The following is a 22,764-nucleotide window of genomic DNA, read 5'->3' on the forward strand; positions in this document are numbered from 1 at the left end:
TCGTGACGTTGCAACACTTGAGAGTTTTGGAAGGCCTCACTACAGCTGATCGATATAGAGAGGAGTGGAGTCGAAGACGTTGAAGAAGCACTTACCAACGGGTGGCCACTAAATAGCGGGAATGAAAAGTATGGCTCGGGAAGAAAGCTACAAAGAAGTACAGTTCAATCTGATGTACGTTATATAAAGAGTTGGCGTTAGTCCGTAAACTTATAATGAATACCTAATATAATATGGTCAGTGGTTTCCGGTAGTCCTAGTTCCATCGAGTGACTCCGGTCGATGAAACCGGGAAAGCATTGAAGATTACATTTGTACCGGTCCTATCCTATTGCCTAATTTATAGCAATGAGAAAGCGGACTCACCAGCAAATGTGGACGCATTGGAAGGTGAATTTAAGATAGACAAATCACGAACAACGCGTTTTTCCCATTAGTCCGTCAGAACTGTTCAGAGTTGGCAAATGATTTGGGCACACAACGAACTTGGATGGAAGCTTTTTTCCATAATTCCTAAAGATTCTACACGAGCGTGCTTCAGAGATGAGTACTTAAGTCGAGGCTTCATTCGTGCGTATTTCCAACCACTATTCACTTAACCTTAAAGTTGCTTAAATTGTAACAGTGCGCTTAAGCGCTGCCCCTCTCTATATGACGACACTGTGAAAGCTATATTTAAACCTTTTCGAGTGCTATGTAACGATATTTTCATATATAATCACTCCCTTCATTAGTCCTCAACAACACCGTTCTTCTTAAGTAATCGTGTAAAAAAATGACAAAAAACATCACTCCCACCCAACTCTCATGACTACAGGTCTCACCTTCCCTTTTAATTTAAGCTTCAATATTATCAGAACAAAAAAGTTTGCGATAAATAAAACACTCGACAAGCAAGGAACAAGCACCCGTGAAGCACCTTTCGCCGAGGATCTTCTCGTATTCATGCTATGAAGTATGAATAAGAACCTAATAAAAGTAACAACCTGAACGACATATTACCATGGCTGCGAGTGATGAAATGTTAACCTTTTTCCAGGACGATATGGGGAGGATGGTCCAATAGGCATCACATAAAATGCTTTCACAAAACACGGCATACTTCCGTCAAGTTTCGCACGCAGTCAGCTCGCCGAAGACGTATTTTGGTGATTTCATCCCTCTTCGTAACGCAGCAATAAATGAAAGTTTTTGTATTGTGTATGTTGCCTGAACTTCATAATTAAAATGTTTGGTCATCTTTGATAGTGTTATACGCCATTACGTTAGCTGAACTGTATATATTCGTATTACATTTATATCGTGCTTTCATATAGGCGGTGTTCTAAATTAGTTCTAATGCAAAATAATGTAAACATGATTTCCATCATTCTTCATTGTCACTGCCACAGGCGCTGCAAAATGTATTCAATTTCATTCTTTTAAAATTGTTTCTTAAAAATGTTACCAACTAAGAAAATCGACATACCACTTTACATCACTTCCCTCCACATGCTAAAAGGAAATGTGCAAGGGGCGGTGTGTACAATAAAATGTGAATATTATTACAGTCTGTCTCGGATTGGCATCATGACGGTGGATCTTCGAGCACTGGAGGGGGGACTCAGACCGGAAAAAAACACGGGAGCCCGGTTGATTGATTTGATTCGTTCCGGTGGATATTACTTCGAAAACAGAGGTGCGTTTCAAGGAGTAAGGTGTACTAAGTGGATCGCAGAAGATAAATGATTTACATGGCTGCTATTGCCAGATGAAGAGCAACTGAGTCATAGAAAATGCTGTTCAGATTGATGAAATTTTTAGTGAGCTAATGGAATGTATTTTTTATTACGTTTTATTTAACAATTTACAATGTGCATTATGTTTAACCAGGAATCATCACATCAGTTATATGCCATGCTAGATTTCTGCAATAATAGCGATTTCATTAAATAATTTGACGCCACAATTTGATTTTTCAGCATGGGCGTCAGGAATGAATTCGGTCCTCGACGAATGAAATTTTTGTCAGTTTAGTAGTACTATCCACTGACTCTGACGAGGGCTCCGACAAGATTCGAGCTCGTGATTGGTTGGCCAACAATTCCAACAAGATGGACTACTAATCTATCACCAGATCAACATACATACGCTGTAGAACATAATTAGGGGCTGTCCATAAACCACGTAGACTCTTGAGGGGGAGGGAGGGGTTTCGAAAAAGTCTACGATAGTCTTCGAAGGGGGACGGGGGGGTATACCAAAAGTCTACGTGGACTTTTTGATTTTATGTTTTTTAAAAGCGATTTATACATCAGCTTCGTGTGAAGTTTGTTTCATTTTTCTAGGATGTTTCTTTTTTTTTGCAAGCCGATATAATCTCTTGCATTTCTCCTTAAAAATTTAATGAATTTTACTAAAGTAAAAGTCTGAGCTATGGCTTAAAACTATCATGGATTTCACCAGGAAATTCTTCTGTGTTGAGCAGGAAAATTCTCCAAAGTATGCTATTCAAACATTCGATTTTTTTTCAAATTCTTCACTTGGATTTTACTGCAGATTCCTACTAGAATTTCGTTTGATTTTCGGCAGGAACTTCTTTGCAAACTATGGAAATTATGTCGTACTTCAACGGATTTTTTTTGGAATTTACAAAGGAAGCATTTTGGAATATCCAAGAAAAAGTCTTTGGAATGCCCAAAAGATATTCTTTGGAACTTGTAAAGGGAATTATCCGAAATTTCTGCAAGAAACCCTTCAGAATATTCACTGGAGATTTTCTGGGAAGTCTCCGAAATTTTTTGCTGAATTTCGGAAATTCTTCAGAATTATAATATAAGCAAATATAAGCAAAATTATTTGAAATGCCCGTGGAAAATTTTCCTTCGTAAATTTCTTCGGCAGTTCTTATGTAAATTCTTTGGAATTATCGATGGAAAATTTTCGAAATTTCTAAATAAATTGTTGAAAACTTCCACGAGAAATTATTTTAATTTCCCACCAAAAACAGTTTGAGTTTCCACAAAAAAAAATTGCAATTTTTGTAAAAAAGTCTTTCTAATTTTCATGAAAATTTATTCGATTTTTTTTACGAGAAGTTCACAAAAAGTTCAACTGAAAATTCTCCATAATTTCCACAGAAAATTATTCAGAAAATATTTTTTGGAATGTCCATAAGATTTATTTAAATTTCCTCAAGAAATTGCTCCAAATTTGCAAGAGAAATTAAAAAATATCGTAGGAAAAAATTCTGAATTTCCACGGGAAATATTTCGGAATGTCCGTTTAAACTAAAAATTACCTCGGGAAATAATTCTAAATTTTCACGGAAAATTACTCGGGCTTTTTAACGAGGAAACTTTTGGAATTTAGAAGAAAAATCTTGGGATTTCAACAGATGATTATTCAGCGGGATATTGCATGGAATTTTCAAGAAAAGCATCGGAATTATCAAGGAGAGTTCTTTGGAGTATTTCAAGGTTATCAATTGGGAAATTTTACTAAATTTCCATGCAAAACTTATTGGAATATGGACTTGACGTTCTCGAAATTTCAACTCGAAATTGGAAATTCACGATTTTTACAATTTTGAACCGGCGTTGAGAATTATAGGTCAGATGTGTGACAGATTTTATCAGTGGCGCGCCGATGCAAAAATGTCGGCGGTGGTGGTGCACACATCTAGGAGGAATTAAATTCAACCGTAATTAAACTAATTGGCTTTGAGATTTGATTTCAGGAGTTATGGACAGAGGATTAAATTTGCTTTCGTTTCAATTTGATTTTTGTTTTGTTGGATTGCATTCAGTGTGATTTGGTTAAGTTTGAAATTCGAATGTTGTTGTAATTTTTACATGGAAATGGAATTGAATAGCTGAATTGCCTAAAACGTGGTTGATTTCCATATTTTTCCTATCACATATGATGTTTTGTAAAATTTGGTAAAGTCTACGTAGACATCAGGGGGGGAGGGAGGTGTTTTGAAAAAGTCTACGAAAGTCTACTAGGGGGGACGGGGGGGTTTGAAAAAGTGAAATTTCGGTCTACGTGGTTTGTGGACAGCCCCTTACTTGGTTCGCAACCACATCTCTCCAGCACGGCTGCGACCCATACTTGCTGCGATCTTCGCTTTCTTGCATCAGCCGGGCTTACAGCGAACACCATTTTTGCAGGGTTGCTGTCCGGCATTCTTGTGACATGTCCTGCCCATCATATCCGTATCAGTATCTTCTGGTATCTGGATACTGAGTTTGCCGTAAAAATGACGAACTCGTAGTTTATCCATCGCCGCCACAGACCCTTTTCTTGCACACCGCCAAAGATGATCCCAAGAACGCATAGCTTAAAACAAATCCTTCTCAAGCATAGTCTTAGTATCATGCCCAAAGTGGACCACCAGTGTTATGAGCGCTTTGTACTGTACATCAGTGTTGTGCTTAATCATTATCAGACGATCATGATTGCAATTTTCATGTGAAAACTTTTCACGTGAAAACAGTAGGCGAGTTGTCGCCGGCGACAACTTCTCAAATTTTGTACTCAAACGATAATAAACACAGAATTTTCATTCAATCATTAATCTTCACTAATATCAGCTAATTGTCAACAGTCCCGTTATATCTTCTATTTGGCGTTATAGTTTCATGGTAGTAAGGAAAAATAGTTAAAAAGGTAACGGTAAATGCTTCAAATCAAGATACGATTTTCAAACGATTCTTAATCGCTGGCGAGTTTTAATCACTTGATAAGGCCGATACAAATATTTAAAATCCATTTTGTCTCCCCCCCCCCTCGGATTTTTTTTGCCAAAAAATGATATTTTGAGGGAGCAACAAAATAAAATTCGGATAATTTTGAGGATTTTCAAAACATTCTTTAACAAATCCGAGGAGTTTTTTGATTTTTTTCATTTTAATATTTATTTTTTATTATCCCCCCCCCTTGACCTTTCGGAGACTAGTAGGACAAAAAGTCAATTAAATATTTGTAACGGCCTAATTTAAAAGTAAAATCGCGGGTGAGTTTGATCTTTCTCGATTTTCCGAAAATTTGATTTTTCCCAACCCTGCTGTACATGCTACATTTGGTACGGATCGGATTATTTTACCACAGTTTCTTCTGAAACTACTTCTTCCACAAATGAAACGCGTAAGTGCCGTGGGGCATCGAAATCCGTACACTTAAGCACTTTAGTATATGAAAAAGTCATTCGAAAATAGGAATCGAATGTAAATAAAACGTTTTTCATTGACATAGGAGCATGAAGGCTTCTACTTTTGAAGTGTTTCACATTTACTCATTAAAAACCACGAAAACATAATAAAATAATGAATAATATCAACTACTTCTGACTCGAAATCCGTCCACCGTGGACGGATTTCTAATCAAAGGATCAAAATCCGTACAACTAACACTAGTACCCGAAAACAAAATGGCGGCAAAAACTCCGCGTTTTGTGGGTGGCGATTTGTTTTTGATTTTTGTTGTTTTAATTTCAAAGCCTTCTTTCCATTTCTATGCCCTAAAAGCTTACTGCCAAGTATCTGAACAGGACAGGATAATTTTTTTCTACATTAATTACCTTTAACCCCCTTTGATTTATTGATATCTCATGAGGTGGACGGATTTCGGTGCTGCACGGATTTCGGTCCCGCACGGTATGCCAGATTTCCACATAACAGGCGATCTGCTAACTTTTCAAATGTTCGACCAACAATGTCCATTGGCTGGATCTGTTGGAAATCGGACCCCAGGCTGCTACACCTACACAACAGCAGGCACGGAAGTCCATCACATTGTCGTAGTCGTCAGCGGGATTCGAACGGAATAAAACGTTTGTCCGAAATCTTCACAAGATTTTGCATCCATATATCGTTGCTTTTATCTGTCATGAAGGATTATTCTCGGGAAATCATATATATTGTCGTATGACTTGAAATCTATATATCTCTTCTTCTTTCTTATTTTTATATACATAAAAATGAATTTCTATCTGTCTGACCCTTATAGACTCGGAAACTACTGAACCGATCGGTGTGAAAATTTGTATGCAAAGGTTGGTTGTTAGGGAGGGTTCTTAAGATGGTTCAAGACCCCTTCCCCTATGGAAAGGTTGGCACCCATACAAATGAAACACTAATTTCTTCATAACATTAGAATTAATCAAGCAAATGGAACCAAATCTGGCATGTGGAGGTTTTGGAAGGGTAGCCATGTTTCTGTGGTGGTTTGAAAACCCTTCCCATTTCGGAAAGGGGGGATCCCATACAAATGAACAAAACAAATTTCTTCATAACTCCAAAACTAATCAGAGAATAAATCAATTTTAGGCGAATCGAAGTTTATCGGGTCTGCTAGTTGATACATAAATGGTGCATCAGGACTTGATATTCACGGGATTTTTTAAGGATTTGCCGTATGGTAAAGATTTGGGAAGTTGTTGAGCGGCTACCAACGGGGCCCGCATGATAACTTTGCAAGAACTCATTCATTTAGATACGACGGACGATGAGATGAGATACAACTTAGTAAATGACATTTATTAATGCGAACATTCGAAAGGTCTCGCATCTTGTCGCCATACTTGTAGACGCATGCGATCTTTACTTTTCACTCGTTCGATAGGTATCCTGTTTCCCAGAATCTGACTATCAGTCTGCTATCGGCCTACTATCGGCCTGCTTTTCCAGGCCCATCCGGATGAGTTCTGCTTCAATGCCATGTTTACCAGCTGCTTTATTGTTTTTGAATTGTTGGATGGCGTCCTTGACTTCCCTCAGATTGGGTTCCCCTCTTTCGCTGTCTTAACTTTTACTGCCTATGTTTTCAGCGCCATTCAAGTGTTCCTGGAAGTTCGGCTTTTACCTTCCGATCACCACACGTTCGTTCATTCAGATGGGTTCCAACGAAAATAACCTTTTCGGATTACAAAAACGACATTGCTAACAAGTTTCATTACTCCAAAATAAGACCCCATGCTAAGTTTGAACTCAATCGGACATGATTTAGGAGTGCCTAAAATTCATCATAGTTTTGAAATCTTTACCCATGAATTTTTCCCAATTTTTCCCAAGGGGAACCAAAGGAAAAGTCGAAAATTGAATTTTTGTTTTTGATGCCAAATGGCTTAAAAATGCATGAAACGTCGAAATTTGATGCTACTTCAAATTCAAAAAATCGATTTTTTCTCTTACGACATTTTTGAGAATTTTTTTCAGACGATGAAATTTTTTTTCTTCGAATTTTAACACCGGGCGTCGCAAACTTTTTGGTAGCCAAAAATATCCCCCTATGCAAAATTTTAGCTCAACCGGACATGATTTAAGGGTGTCTAAAATCATGTCATCTCAAAAATGTTCTAAGAGAAAAAAATCGATTTTCTTAAAAAAAAATTTTTTTAATAACATCAGATCTCGATGTTTCATGCATTTTTAATACATTTGGCTTCAAAAACAAAAAAATTATTTTCGACTTTCCCTTGGGAAAATTTTCATGGGTTCAAATTTCAAAACTTCGATGAATTTTGGCACCCCTAAATCATGTCCGATTGAGCTCAAATTTTGCATGGGGTCATATTTTGGGGTAATGAAACTTGTGAGCAATGTCGTTTTTTGAAATTCGATGACAATTTTTTCCCATACATTCCATTGGCACCCTACTCTTCAGCCACTCTGGGTCGTACCGAGGCAGCTGTCGTTACTGAACATTGTTGATGATAGATAGTTTTGAGCGCAGTTTAACCATCACAATGTAAGTTCCATGGTAGATCCTGATGTCGGTAATGTTAAAGAAGTACCACTTATCAATCAGGACGTGGTAGACTTGTGAAGCTTATGATTCTGTCTGCTTTGGTGATCTCCAAGTGTGCCTTTACATAGGGCAGTGTTGCAAATGGCCATATTCTTAAAAGTGGTGAAAAAAATTAGTTGCAAATGATTCTCGTTCGTCAGTCGGTTGGCGCTGAACTTTTCAACAGTCGATCTTAACTGTTTCTCCTGGCTAACCTAAGTGTTCAAATCTCCTATAATGATTTTGGTCGTGGCTTGTGCAGTTGGCGAGTGCAGAACTCGCCATCTCCGGATTGGTAATCCTACGCCTTTACTCGCAGGGCTAACAGTAGGCCCTAACACCAAACCCCCTAATAGTTGGCCATTTCTCTCTAACACCCGGAGCATCATAGGGCATAGCTTAGCTTTGAGTCCCATTCTTATGCGAAAGTGTCAGTGAAAGTTGACTGTGGCTAACCAACAGCTCTAGTAACATTTTGGTTTTATAATACTCTGGTAGCATGAATTATGGTCTTCAAGAGCGTTATGAAACTTAAAATGTTACTTGGGAGGTTAACTTTCTGAAGAATCGGTTGAAGGTGCTGACGAAAACAACTGAGGAACAGCAGAAAATAAACATTGTACAGAAGAACGCTAACTCTTGCAACGATCTATAACTGCGACAGATAGAAAATGTTACTCGAAAGGAGTAGATCCAATAATTTTGTAGTAAGAACGGAGAAACAGCTGTTCAAGGTCACAAAACGATGCTGGATCATTGGGCCGAAGGTCGAATAAGAAGAGGGAAGTGAGATGTGAGACGAGAGGAGTGAGAAATGATAAATAAGTAGTGAGAAGTGTACAGTGAGAAGTGTCAAGTGAGAAGTGAGCAGTGAGAAAAGAGGAGTGAGAAATGAGAAGAAGAAGAAGGGGGAAAAGCAAGAAAAAAAACAGAGATAGAAGAAAGAAGATGGCAAAAGGAAGAAAGAACGAAGAGTCAAGGAAGAAGAACGAAGAAAGAAAAAAATAAAAAATGGAGTAAGAAGGAAAAAGGAATAAGAGCGGAAGAACAAAAGAAGGTAGAAGGAAAAAGGAAGAAGGAAGTGGGAATGAGGAAGAATGAAGAAGAAAAAAGAATGAACAAAAAAGAAAGAAGAAGGAGTAGGGATGAAGGAAAAAGCAACAACGAAAAGGGAAAAAGAGAGAATGAAGAAGAAAGAAGGAAGAGGAATAATATTATAAAATAATATATAAATAAATATAAAAGGGATATAAAATTTTCACATATTAGTCAAAATTGGCAATAAACTATTTCAAAATTTTGCACAAAATATTTTTTTCCGCAAAATAGTTTTTTTCCCACATTTAACTGAAATCTTTCCACAAAAAATCAATAAAAAGCAAAAAAATAACTTTCATGTGAAAATATAAAAATAATAAAAATTGTCGTTTTATTCATAGTTCATAGATAATTTAAAAAATCCTATTTTTATGAGGATTTTTATAAGGGTTAACTTCGAAGCTTAAAAAGTCTCACATGATGCCAATAACGAGTAAAAATTTATCGTTCAGTATGTAGGTAGGTAAAAAGTAGAAATAAACAAGAAAAGAAGGGATAAAAAAGAAAAGAACGAAAATGGAAGAAAAGAGGAGGAACAAAAGAAGGAAGAAGGATTAAGAAATAAGGAAGTTGCAATAAGGAAGAACGAAGAAGGAAAAAGAAAGAAAGAGGATGGAACAAGCAATAAATAAGAAGGAAGAAGGAAGGAGGAATAAGGAAGAAAGAAGATAGAAAAAGGAGGAAGGAAGAATGGAAAATGAAGAATGAAGAAGAAAGGAAGAAAAGAGAAGAAAGAAGTAGGAACAAGAAAGAAAAAAGAAAAAAGGGAGAAGGAAGGAGAACAAAGGAAGATGGAATAAGGAATAAAGAAGAAGGAAAAAACAAACATAAGATAGCAATTATAGAACAATTATTTTTTTTTTTTTTTGTGTCTTTATTAAGGAGACTTTCAGCCCGAGGCTGGCTCGTCTCCGAAAACAATTATTTTCTTTAAAATATATAAAATAATGTTTTTTTCTTACAACACAAAACTAAAATCTTTCCAATCAATAATGAGAGCAAAATAAAAGATAATTTTCTTGTGAAAATATAAAAGCAATAAAAATTGCCATTTTCTTCATAGTTCATAGATAATTTTTAAAAAATCATGAAGTATTGCTGTGAGAGCATTGACCCTGAAGCATTAAATGAACTGACGCAAACGTGCTTGCCAACACATTGTGCGTGTGCATCAATCAAATTGATACTGAGAATTCCTGACCGACTAAAATAAATACTCCCCCTAAACAATTAGAAAATTCCCATAAAAAATAGAAAATTGCCAATAAAGAAATCAGGGTAAAGACTGTATCGTTAATTATGAGTACACCTTTGAGGCTCTGTATGAAAAAGACTATGACTTTTTTGACAGCTGTTGAGTTTCAGTGTGTTACTTGACTTGTAAACAAACGAAAACCTTTACAAAAAGTTCAAGTTCAACATCAAGTGCAACAATGCGATTGTGACCAAGTACTGTACCGAAAAAGCGCTATCGCTAAGAAAATTGGCGAAACAAGAAGGAGTTAGTGTTTGTGCGGTCCAAAATGCCATCAAACGGTTTGGTATGCATAACACGTTGAAGGACCGGCCGTGGACGCAAAGAAGGGGCATCTATTCAAAAGTTGGAAAGGAAAATTTGCAAAGTATTCGAAGGGAAGAAGGAGGTGTCAATAAGAGATTGTGCAAAAAAGTGTGGAACATCGATCGGAATGGTCCAACGCGCTAAGAAACGTAATAACCTAAAAACCTACCGAAAGCAAAAGTGTCCGAAACGCAGCCAAATTCAGGCAGATTCCGTGAAAACTCGAGCTCGGAAGCTGTACGACGACGTTTTGAGCAAAAATGACATGTGCATTATCATGGATGACGAATCGTACGTCAAATTGGACTACAAAGCACTTCCGGGGTACAGTTTAACACTGTTATGCTTGGAATAGATGTCCCGAAATCAGAGTCCATTTTTTGTGAGAAATTTGGGAAAAAGGTAATGGTTTGGCAAGCGATTTGCCAATGTGGTATGAAATCGTCGCCTTTTTTCACGACCGCGAATATGAACGCCGAAACGTACCAGAAGGAATGTCTCAATAAACGAATTCTGCCACTTATCCGAAAGCATAAAGGTCCGACACTGTTTTGGCCTGATTTGGCATCATGCCATTATGCGCATACCACCATATAATGGTAAAAAAACAACATGGAATTTGTTACAAAAGACATGAAACATCCGAATTGCCCACAAGTAAGGTCTATCAACAAGTTTGGGCTTTGATGAAGTTTTTTAGTAGTTTTAGGCTTTTTTGATTGTCCATGTATAATATAATTGAATTTCTATTGATAAATAAATAAAACATATTTCAAAATCATCGTTTTTAAGTGTACTCATAATTAACGATACGGTCTTCATGAGCAATAAAAAAATATAAAATTTCCACGAATAAAACAAAATTTCCATAAACAATTAAAAATTTTCCACAAAACAAAAATAAATAAGCACTTTTAAAAGCAAAAATTGCAATTATATAAAAAGAATTTTCCATAAAAAAATAAAATGTGCTACAAAAAAAATACAAAATTTCCATAAATAAATCAATATTTGCAATAAAAAATTACAAAATTTTCCTCAAAATAAATATATTTTTTTCCATAACAAAATAAAAATTTTCCACAAAATAATCAATAAAGAGCAAAAAAAAATAAGACTGTTCTTTTTTTTTCATGGATGACCCCATCTTTAAAATCGTTCAAAGTTCATGTAAAATTTCATCAGCTTTATTGCTTTCTTGTATTTTTTATGGAAATTTTCTTTATTTTTTTTTGCTTTTTATTGATTATTTTGTGGAAATTTTTTAATTTCTTATGAAAAAAAAATATTATTTTGTGGAAAATTTTGTAATTGTTTATTTTTTTTTCCAAGTTCGTTTATTTGGTAGGCTCAGGCGTGCATAACACTTTACGGAGCCATGGTTCTTTGTGATATATACAATCAATATCAATTAATTTTTCAGTTAGTAAGAGAGGGGTAGAAGCCAGCGTACTCGTGGTGACTCGAGGTTAGTTTACAATGTTTAAGGATGGACAGGGCTAAGGATTTAGGATCAGGGAATTTCAGCTTCTCATCCGGGTATTTGGCGTCAGGGACGATGTGGCGTGTCGTCGAGCTTGAGGGATGGTTCGACTGGGAGCATCTTCCGGATGGCAGAGCTATGGTGCTCTGCGGAACAGAAAGCAGAGACCAAACTAAAAAAAAAACTTTAAAGAAAGAAAAAAAAACTATTAGATTTTGATATCGGAAGCACAAAGAAAACTATAAATGGCCTGCATATAGACCACATCACGATCTCCCAAAACACCTCGAACTTCCCTGAAGGGTTGTTTACCTCGGGTCACTAGGGTATCCAATAATTGCTCTCTGGAGGCGTCATTTTCCGAGCAGGACCAAACTACGTGATCGATGTCATCATAACCGGCTCCGCACCTACATAAGTTGCTATCGACAAGGTTTATTCTGTACAGATGTGCGTTTAGTGAATAGTGATTAGACATAAGTCTCGACATCATGCGAATGAAGCCTCGACTTAAGTCCTCACCTCTGAACCACGCTCGCCCAGAAACTTTTGGAACTATAGAAAATAGCCACCGTCCAAGTTCGTTGTGTGTCCAATTATTTTGCCAACTTTGAAGAGTACTCTGACGGACTAATGGGAAAAACTCGTTGCTCGAGAATTGTCTATCATAAATATCACCTTCCTGTGCGCCCACCTTTGCCAGCGAGTCTGCCTTCTCATTGCCGTAGATTGAGCAGTGAGAAGGGACCCAAACAAAGGTAATCTTGAATGATCTTTCGACCAAAACACGCATCTGCTCGCTTATGTTTGTAAGAAAGTAAGATGCGTGCTTAACAGGTTTCATCGACCGGAGTGCCTCGATAGAACTAAGACTATCCGAGAAGATGAAATAATGGTCTACGGGCTGATTGGAAATTATCCCCAAAGCGAAGTTAATTGCTGCCAGCTCAGCAACATAAATCGAACACGGTTCCTGAAGTTTTTGGAAGGTGGTTGAAGTCACATTGAAAACACCGAAGCCAGTGGACCCGTTGATGCGAGAACCATCAGTGAAATATCTGTTGTTGTAATTGACATGTTCATATTTTTCAGAAAAAAGTGAGGGAATAGATATTTGTCCAAGATGATCTGGTATTCCTTGAAAAGCATGTTTCATGGACAGATCGTATACAATTGAGGAACTGTCGTTGGTGAAGTGAACTCGAGGTGGATTATAACACGGAAGACAAAGATCTGATGATATGTAGTTGAGATAAACTTCAGAATCTTGAACGACAAGTTAGTTCAAGCATATTATCGAAGTTATGTAAGACAAATGTGTTACTTGTCCCACATTTGATGAGTATTCTAAGTGAGAGCTCCCAGTAACGGTGCTTTAAAGGAGTGATTCCAGCAAGCACCTCCAGGCTCATGTTATGCGTTGAATGCATGCAGCCAAGGGCAATACGCAAACAACGATACTGAATTCGTTCCAATTTGATCAGGTGGCAATCAGCTGCTGAGAGGAAGCAGAAGGAGCCATACTCTAAAACAGAGAGAATAGTCGTTCTATAGAGTTTGATGAGGTCTTCCGGGTGAGCACCCCACCATGTTCCGGAGATAGAACGTAGAAAATTGATCCTTTTCCGGCATTTTTGTATCAAATACTCAAAATGGAGTTTCCATGTGCATTTAGAATCAAACACGACCCCAAGGTATTTAGAAGATAAAGATTGGTTGATATCATCTTTCAATAGCTTTAGTTTCAGTTGAGCAGGGTACCGCTTCTTAGTAAACACATCCAATAGAGTTTTTTGCGGCGAAAACTCTATCCCCAAATGTCTGGCCCAAACAGTCAGATTATCCAGGGTACTTTGCAATGGTCCTTGCAAGACAGCTGCACATGGACCTCTTAGAGAGACCACGGCATCATCTGCAAGTTGTCTGAGCGTGCATTGTCCTTCCAAACAATTGTCAATATCTTTGACATGGAAATTATAAAGCACGGGACTTAAACATGAACCTTGGGGAAGGCCCATGTAACTATTTCTGGAAGTTGTCAGAGTGCCGAGTGTGAAGTTCATTTGTTTTTCTGACAACAAATTGTACAAGAAATTATTTAAAAATACGGGTAGCCCATTACTGTGCAGATTGTCTGACAGTACTTCAATGGAAACTGAATCAAAAGCGCCCTTAATATCCAAGAATACTGAAGCCAATTGTTCCTTGTGCGCAAAAGCCAGTTGTATATCTGAAGAAAGCAACGCTAGACAATCGTTTGTTCCTTTACCTTTACGAAATCCAAACTGAGTATTTGACAGTAATGCATTTTGCTCGACCCAATGGTCGATTCTTGAAAGGATCATTTTCTCCAATAATTTTCTCATGCATGATAGCATGGCAATCGGTCGGTATGAATTGTGATTAGACGCTGGTTTCCCAGGCTTTTGAATAGCTATTACTTTGAGTTGTACTCCATGAAACAGTTGTACAGGTCAAGTAATCGTCTTTTTGCGATAACTGGGAGGTTTTTCAGAAGATTAAATTTGATGTTATCGCATCCCGGAGCAGAGTTATTCGATGAAAGAAGAGACATAGAAAGTTCCAGCATTGTGAATGGTCCACCCAAAGAACCGGGATCATTGACTGATTCTCGAAATAGCGGTTCTGCTGGTACGGAATCTGGACAGACCTTTTTGCGAAGTTGAATATCCATCGATTGGAGTATTCTTCACTCTCGTTGGTGGAAGTGCGGTTCCGCATATTGCGGGCCGTTTTCCAAAGTGTTGTCATTGAGGTTTCTCGCGATAGTCCTCGACAAAACGTCGCCAGTAGCTACGTTTTTAGCCTTGAGAAGATTTTTGAGCTTTCTTTCAAGCCTCAAATACTCTTCGAAAAGCTCAGACCTTCCGTATTTACGGAAAGCCTTGAAGGCATCAGATTTCTCAGAATACAACTTAGTACATTCATCATCCCAACCAGGAGTGGCTGGTCTTCTTATGACGGATGTACTTGGAACGCGTCGTTTCTGAGCTTCTAGTGCGCTTTTTTTAATTAAATTCGGTAAGGAATTGATATTCATCCAGCGGTGGAAGAACATCAGTTGATTCAATACCAATATTTACCGCCGATGCAAATTTTTGCCAGTCAATGTTCTTCGTGAGGTCGAAAGGAACATTAACTGGCTCAGATCGTTGATAGCTACTTTTAATTGTGGTAACTATCGACATATGGTCACTACCGTGAGGATCTTGGATAACCTTCCACGTGCAATCTAACGATAGTAAATTTGAACATAAAGACAGATCAATACGGCTTTGTTGACTATTTGGTCCTATTCGAGTTACTTCACCAGTGTTCAAAATATTCAAATTGAAATCGTCACACAAATCATAGAAAATAGGCGCTCTATAATCGTCATACGTTTCGCCCCATCCAATACCATGTGCATTCATATCACCCAATATCAATACTGGAGATGATAGGAGAGAGACTGCACTCCAAAAATGTCGACGATTAATAGAGGCATTTGGAGGAATGTACACTGAAGCTATGCAAAGATCTTTATTCTTCACATTTACTTGGCATGCGACGATTTCTAAGCCGGGAACAGTCGGAATGGGAGTTCTGTAGAAGGAGTAGCATTTTTTGATCCCCAAAAGAACGCCACCATAATGATCATCTCGATCTTGGCGAATAATGTTAAAATCGTGGAAGTTGATTTCATCTTCAGAAGAAAGCCATGTTTCACAGAGTGCAAATATGTCGCAATCGGAATTGCGAATCAAAAACTTGAACACGTCTAATTTATTTTTAAGACTATGACAGTTCCAGTGATTGTATCTTGTGTAATAGCCGTATTATCCATCGAAAGGTACAATTCCTGCAAGAAGGGGCCATGAAACAGTCAATTGCTTCAGATAACTTTCCACTGTTGGTATCAAGAGGTCAATGATTGGCCTCAATGAATTCGGAATATTGAATAAATTCAAAAAACGGTCCACAAGGTCCTTAAAGGAGATCAATCCTCGCTTGGACGGAGTACTTTTTTGGGAAGAACGAATTGAAGTTTTTCTTTCATTGATTCTCCTAGCCGGATGTTTCTTGGAAACATCGGTTTTGAGCAATGGCGGGAATGTCTTGCTGCAAGATGGATCCAAAGGAGCAGTGAAGACAGGGTGCTTCGGGCTTTTAAATAATCCCCATTGCCTTCAGATTTGGGCAAGCTTTATAGATGACTTTTGATTTCTTACGGCGCGATCCCGGGGAAGACGGTTGCTTCCTCTTTTCGGGCACGTGTACCTCCGTAGAATCATCCATATCAGCTGTGTCAGAGTCCAATTCGTCAATGCATATGGAATCATAATAATCACTTACTTGAACGGTAGCTGAAATAGCAGCCTTTGCAGTGGTATCGGCGGATGAGTCTTGCGCTTTAACCCTTTACGCATAAGTCTGCTTGGAGCGCTGTAACAACGAGCGCTTCATTTTTTGGGTGCGCTTTCTATACACCGGGCAATCTTGCAAACCATGGGGAGAATCCATACCACAAAAAGCACATTTTGTGGCTTGTTGCTGGCAGGACTCCTCCCGATGTCTTTCGAAACATTTACCACAACGAGGTTTGTTGTCACAAAACTCGGCAGTGTGACCAAGTTGTTTGCAATTGGTACAATTAAATACCCTTGGTACAAAAAGACGCACCGGAAACAACATATTCTCTAAATCGACATATTTTGGGAGAATCGAACCGGCAAACGTCACCCGAAGCGAGCCTGACTTAGAATATACCTTTTGCCATCTACCATGGTTGCTGAGTGCAATTCCTTGCAATCCAGAATATCCACGGTAGACTCCATTGCGTTCTTTAAGCGGCCTTTTCCCGCAAGTACATCCTTGCAAGTCAGGCTCGTTGCGTTGATCACACCTTCGATTTCGACCTCCCGCGAGGGGACATAAACTAAATGTTCTACATTGTACGCCTTGTCTTTAGCAATTTCGTTCGCCACCTGATATGTAGGTGCGGTGATTCGTAGCTTGTTCCTGTTGATCTGACTAAAATCAAGCTTCGTAAAACGACGCGTCAAATCTCGCTTAATGCCGAGAAAGTCTAGACTTTTCACTTTCTGCCGAAAGGCCAAGGCCCAACCCAAGGCCCAGGCGAAGCCGCATGGTACAATCGTGTGCGGACATCTTTCAGAGGACTACCGCCCCCCATAGTCTCTGCCTCCATTCTCACCTCGCAAGGTGGAAGGACTATTAATTCTTATACTAACTTAGAACTAATAGCAAATTAGAAAAAAATATAAATAAAAAACTAATTTAATGTATTATAATTAATCCCACTCTGTATCAGAGAGATGGGAGAACAATAAAACAATGCCTTCCACTTATCTGTGCTGCTGCTGTAGGTAGCAGCAGAAACAATAGCCTGCTTCACTGGTGTCGCCAGAAGCAGCTACTTCGCTCGCCGACAGTAATCGCCTTGGATCCGTAGGTAGGCACCACACAATAGACACGCACTACCGAACAAAACCCGCGATGAGACACAGCACACACGTCTGGCTCGTTCGAACTATCGGCACGGAATGAGTAATTGTTTATTGCTAATATTGATTTATTTATCGAAATTTTGTATTTTTTTTTCGTGGAAAATTTTCATTTCTTTATGGAAAATTCTTCTTTTATAATTGCTATTTTTGCTTTTGAAAGTGCTTCTTTATTTTTGTTTTGTGGAAAATTCTTAATTGTTTATGGAAATTTTGTTTTATTTGCGGAAATTTCATATTTATTTATTGCTCATACCCTGATTTCTTTATTGGCAATTTCCTAATTGTTTATGGAAAATTTCTAATTTTTAATGGAAATTTTATTTTGCGCCTTCCTGACCACACTTGCGTGGAGGTGGCGTAGGGAAGTATATCGATCAACAGGACTCTGAAACCTGGTATACTACATCAAAATGGTTCTGAGTTTGAAGTCAACAGTCAGCAGGGCCAAAGCATTTTTTAACACAAATTACAAATCAAAAGCAGAATTAAATACGGTGTTATAGAATTAGTTAGAATTTTTTTTTGTGATGTGATTTTCTTGAAGCAATAAAACATAAACAAAATCTTTATACTCATAAATATTTTACGTCATTTAGATGGATAATGGCATGCGGTAATCATATCATGATGACACTTAATTGTTCTTAATCCTAGATAATGTAAACCAACATTAATTTCTAATTATTCCTAAGCGGGATAATACATACTGCTGCCGCACGGCGATTGACTTTGTAGTTTGAAAAGTCCTACATGATGCAAATAACAAGTAAAAATTTATCGTTCAGTAGGTGCAAGTATTTCTACGAAGGATGAAACGATTCAAACAAAGAATTGTATCGCCCTCACTGCACTATCATAGTATGTACACCCAGTCACTAGCTGCGTGATTGGAACTAAATTTCCCTGCGAAGTGTAAAGCCGTTTCGCAATTTGTCACCCAACATGCTTCACCGCATACCATCTCGTGTGTGCAATGTGCAGTGTATCCCATCGAGCAGAAAACATTTCGACGAGTAGCCCTAGAGAGAGTTGAGTCCAAATACGATTCGTTAAAAATCTAAAATCACGGGCATCGCCATTTAAATCAGCATGAATTTCAAAATATAAGTTTTCTGAAACCTTTTAACTTTTCCCAATGCATAATGCAACGAGCGATACTATTTCGCAGTGTCGCATACCGACTTCGGGTGGGTGAAAAGTAGCTCTCAGTCTTTCACCATCTATTGCGCACAAATACTTTCGATACATGATGGGCTCTTTCTGCGTCACAACCGGCGGATTGCAGTGCAGAGTGCCATAGCTATTCTAGGGAAAAGTGATCAAAAATACACCTAAATGGATGGAAAGACCCAGCACGCTCATGAATGGTAACAGCTATTTATGTACACATTCAGAAGAACCAGTTATATGATAATAATATTTGCACCAACTGATAAATGTTGTTAGGCATCTATATAAAACAAAAATCTGTGAATTTATTCTCTACTGCCTAAAAATGTCAAAAGTTCTTTTGGATATTCGTACTATCGTCCCCTAGTACCGCACACAACCAATGGTTGCCAGAATTTGATTCGAATCTATACAAAAGCCTTGAAAAGTCACTATAACATGTTATTTTTGTTAAATTTTTATACAAAATGATTGATTTTTTCAAATTTTGCCTTCTTTGTACATAACAAAGTTGTACTTAAAAGCTGCTATAATGTCACACTAATGAAAAAAAAATCATAAAGGTTAACAGTTTTGAAGGTTTTTTTTTGGAATATTTGTGAACAAAGGTAGCAATATTGTGTATGCCAAGCTTTTGTACAACTTTTGTATAGTTCTAACAAAGAAATGTAAGGAAATCTGGCACCCGCTCGTCGAGTGCGGTGATGATTGAAGAATTCGAGCGAACTCCTACTTGGATGCTACAAGAGTAAGCGTTATCGATTGGGGCAAACATGGGTGAAACTACTTCTAAAAGACAAGAACAATATATTGCAATCAAAATTCTAGTGTTGAATTTTCACAGCGAACACACACTCGTTTCGATCGATTTGTTTTGCAACTCGATGATGCCACCAGTAGTGCGTGGTTGTACGTTCATGCGCTCGGCTGCGTTCCGTTGACAAAGTATATGAACCGTTTGTTTGAGAAACTGCATATGTTACATTTTTGGCCTAAATGAGATTTTTATATATTCTGAATCCTCTTCCAAAAAAAAAGTATTCTGGCAAAAATACAACAAAAAATTGTTTAGGAATGTATGATTTTTTTTTCGTTTGTTTAAGAAAATACATATCTAGACCAACATTTAAAAAGGGCGTAACAGCCAAAATTTATTCCATCTGATTCTTCGTCTACATATATAGCTATATATGTGGACGAAGAATCAGAAGGAATGAATTTTGGCTATTACGCTTTTTTCTAATGTTGGTCTAGATATGTCCGCGCACTTTGAAGAGCAATTATGGAGTACTGCTTACAGTTTTTGCACTGGAAGTGCCCCAGGGTGTTGAGTTTTGCCAAAAACTATTGATCTGTATCGAATAAATCGAAAGGTTCGTTGCCAATTTGTTCAAAACAGTTTTTTGTTGTTTTCTCGAAATTGTGTAAAATGGACTTATGCAGTTTCTCAAACAAATGGTTCATTTATTTAGTACACTGAAATGTAAAAATATCAGATATACAGAAACTATGTAATTCATCAAGCACCAACACTTTTAGTAAAATTCAAAACTAATAAAGTGCAACTATACCGCCGGAAATAAGTATAAAGACAAGCATGATTTTCATACATTTTCATCATGATTGAGGATCGATATCTCGATTCGTAGCGATTCGATTTGGCTGAAATTTTACTAGGCACCTGTTTTTAACTTGAACTTTCGATCTTTGAGCAAATTTTATACATCTCTGTTGATTTTGACCTCAAAATCTGGAAATAATTATAAAGACACCACTTTTTTATATGGAGCTCCATACAACGGAACTGTCTTTATAATTATTTCCAACAGAAACGCGTATAACCAGAATATATGCATAAATGTAACTATCATTGAATAAAAATTCAAGTCATTTTAGGCTTGTTGGCAAAAAATCAGCCCAATCGAATCGCTAAGAATCGAGATATTGACTTCCCAATATGGCCACTTTGTATGGAAACCGAGCTTGTCTTTATACTTATTTCCACCAGTGTAGTGTAAAAACCTCTGGCTTACAATAATCCAATGGTTTGCGTCTGTTGCAGAATCCTCCAACGTTCAACTAACCTCATTTTCTACTTGTGTACTTAATTGAACGTTCCATTGACGTCAACAAACCTTTGTAGCGTACAAAAATCTGTCGCTTATTCTGTTCAACAGACCACTCGAGGAGTCCTTCGTCAGCAAATACTAGACCATTTTTCGTAAGGGCCAATCAATGATGGATCAGATATTTAGCTTATGGATGATCCACAAAATTTCGAAAGTACAACTTACAGACTCACCATCTATTCATTGATGTTAAAGCAACGAACGTACCAATGACAATAAATGAGCTGCGGTGGGCCATATCTGAACTTACTTTTCCGGCGAAACTGATTTGGTTATTACGTATAACGTTGTTTTTGGCTCTTTGTGTTGCATTTCGACATTGCTTTCCTCATTGCATTTTCATTAGATAAATGAATATTTCCCGAGAAAATTATTTAGGCTCTTTTTGTAGAATATCTTGCACATTAAGTGGAAGATTGTGATTTTAAAAATGTATTGGAGGTAGTCACTTTTCTTCGATGGACCACGAACCAATGACCCTCAGTACGCTAAACGGATGCTATCAACCATCTAAGCTACATAGGGCCTATGCTGGCCTTCGCTAAATTGGCTACTGAATAAAACCGGAGCTCTCGAATGAACATGTTTAGCTCAAAGTTCCTATTGCTTATTCTATAATGAAAGGACATTTTTACAGTACATTCTTGGAGCATAACAACTTTACTTTACAAAATCAGCCCCGAAATTGATTTTGATTTTTTCCATATAACTTTGATCTGCCTTATTGTATATTTTATGATTAGTCAACCACAATTATTTAATAGAAATTGAAATTTGTAAATGAATGTTTGAAGGTTTCATTAAGATTTTCTTAAAACATTTGGATCGACTTTGCGTAGTTTAAAAATAAATCGATTTTAATACTTATATCAATATCATAAGACTAGCAGACCACCAAAGCTAGGAATGCAACTCACCCTCATTAGCTCTATCATATACCGTGAGCATAGGTCATAGTGCACCGCATCCTGGAGAGGAACCAAAGTGTTCATACATATGGGACGACGATGGTTGATGATGGCAAGCATCATTCCAGTAAAAGTTCAAACATGAAAGAAGAGAACTGCTCAACTTAACGGAGTTTACACAAATTTCACCAGGTAAGGTGACACCGCTTCTCACGGGGTTTGCATCACCTAATGCGCTCTGCAGTGACTAACATCGCCAAGCATCAAAAAACTTCACCGCCTGACGATGTTGACTTGCACACTACCCCTTTTTGCAATTCTGTTTGATAGTGGCGTCAGTTCAAGGCACCCATGCCATGTTATCTTTTTCGTCGTCATTATCGAAAGAGGGTGAAAAAATCCGGTGCATTCGGTGGATGGCTCTCGTTGGGAAGGAATTTTTAGCCAGACTTGCTTAAACGACGTCACCACTTTTTTGAAGTAGGTACATCGCAGATACTGAAATACTTCCCATTTCCCACTGGATATTGATATGATGTAGCAAGTGTTGGTCGCAATTAGTTGTCTTCTACTGGAATAATAGAGGTAATAAACCAGAGAGGAAGATTGTCGCTCTGGTTCCTTTTGCTCTCCTTCCCAAACATGTTGGGTACACAATTATTGTCAAAACGTACTGATTTTTCCTTCGTTGACGTTCTAGCGCCCTGTCATCGCCTGCAGAAGATATCTATCCAGTTTTCCATTTCTCACTTCCCACTGTGAAAAGTGAGAAGTGTGAAATGAGTAGTGAGACGTCTTAATTGCCACTTCACACTACTCACTTTGAGAAGTGAGAATCACTTTTCACTCCTCATTCACTTCTCATATCACTTCTCACTGTGAAAAATGGGTAGTGCGGAGAGAAAAGAGAGACGCTTTGTTTCTCACACATCATTTCTTACTCATCCTTTCTCAGTTTTCGCAGTGAGAAATGAGAAATGATGATTGAGAAGTGAGAAACGGGACATCAAATAGCCAAATGATACCTTCTCAAGTCAACACGAAATCGGATATGATGCAGCATAATATGCTAAAGTGGATGTAATATACATACATATTGTATGGGGAAGTACCTACA

Source organism: Armigeres subalbatus, chromosome 3 (genome assembly GCF_024139115.2).
Source record: "Armigeres subalbatus isolate Guangzhou_Male chromosome 3, GZ_Asu_2, whole genome shotgun sequence".
Lineage (NCBI taxonomy): Eukaryota > Metazoa > Arthropoda > Insecta > Diptera > Culicidae > Armigeres > Armigeres subalbatus.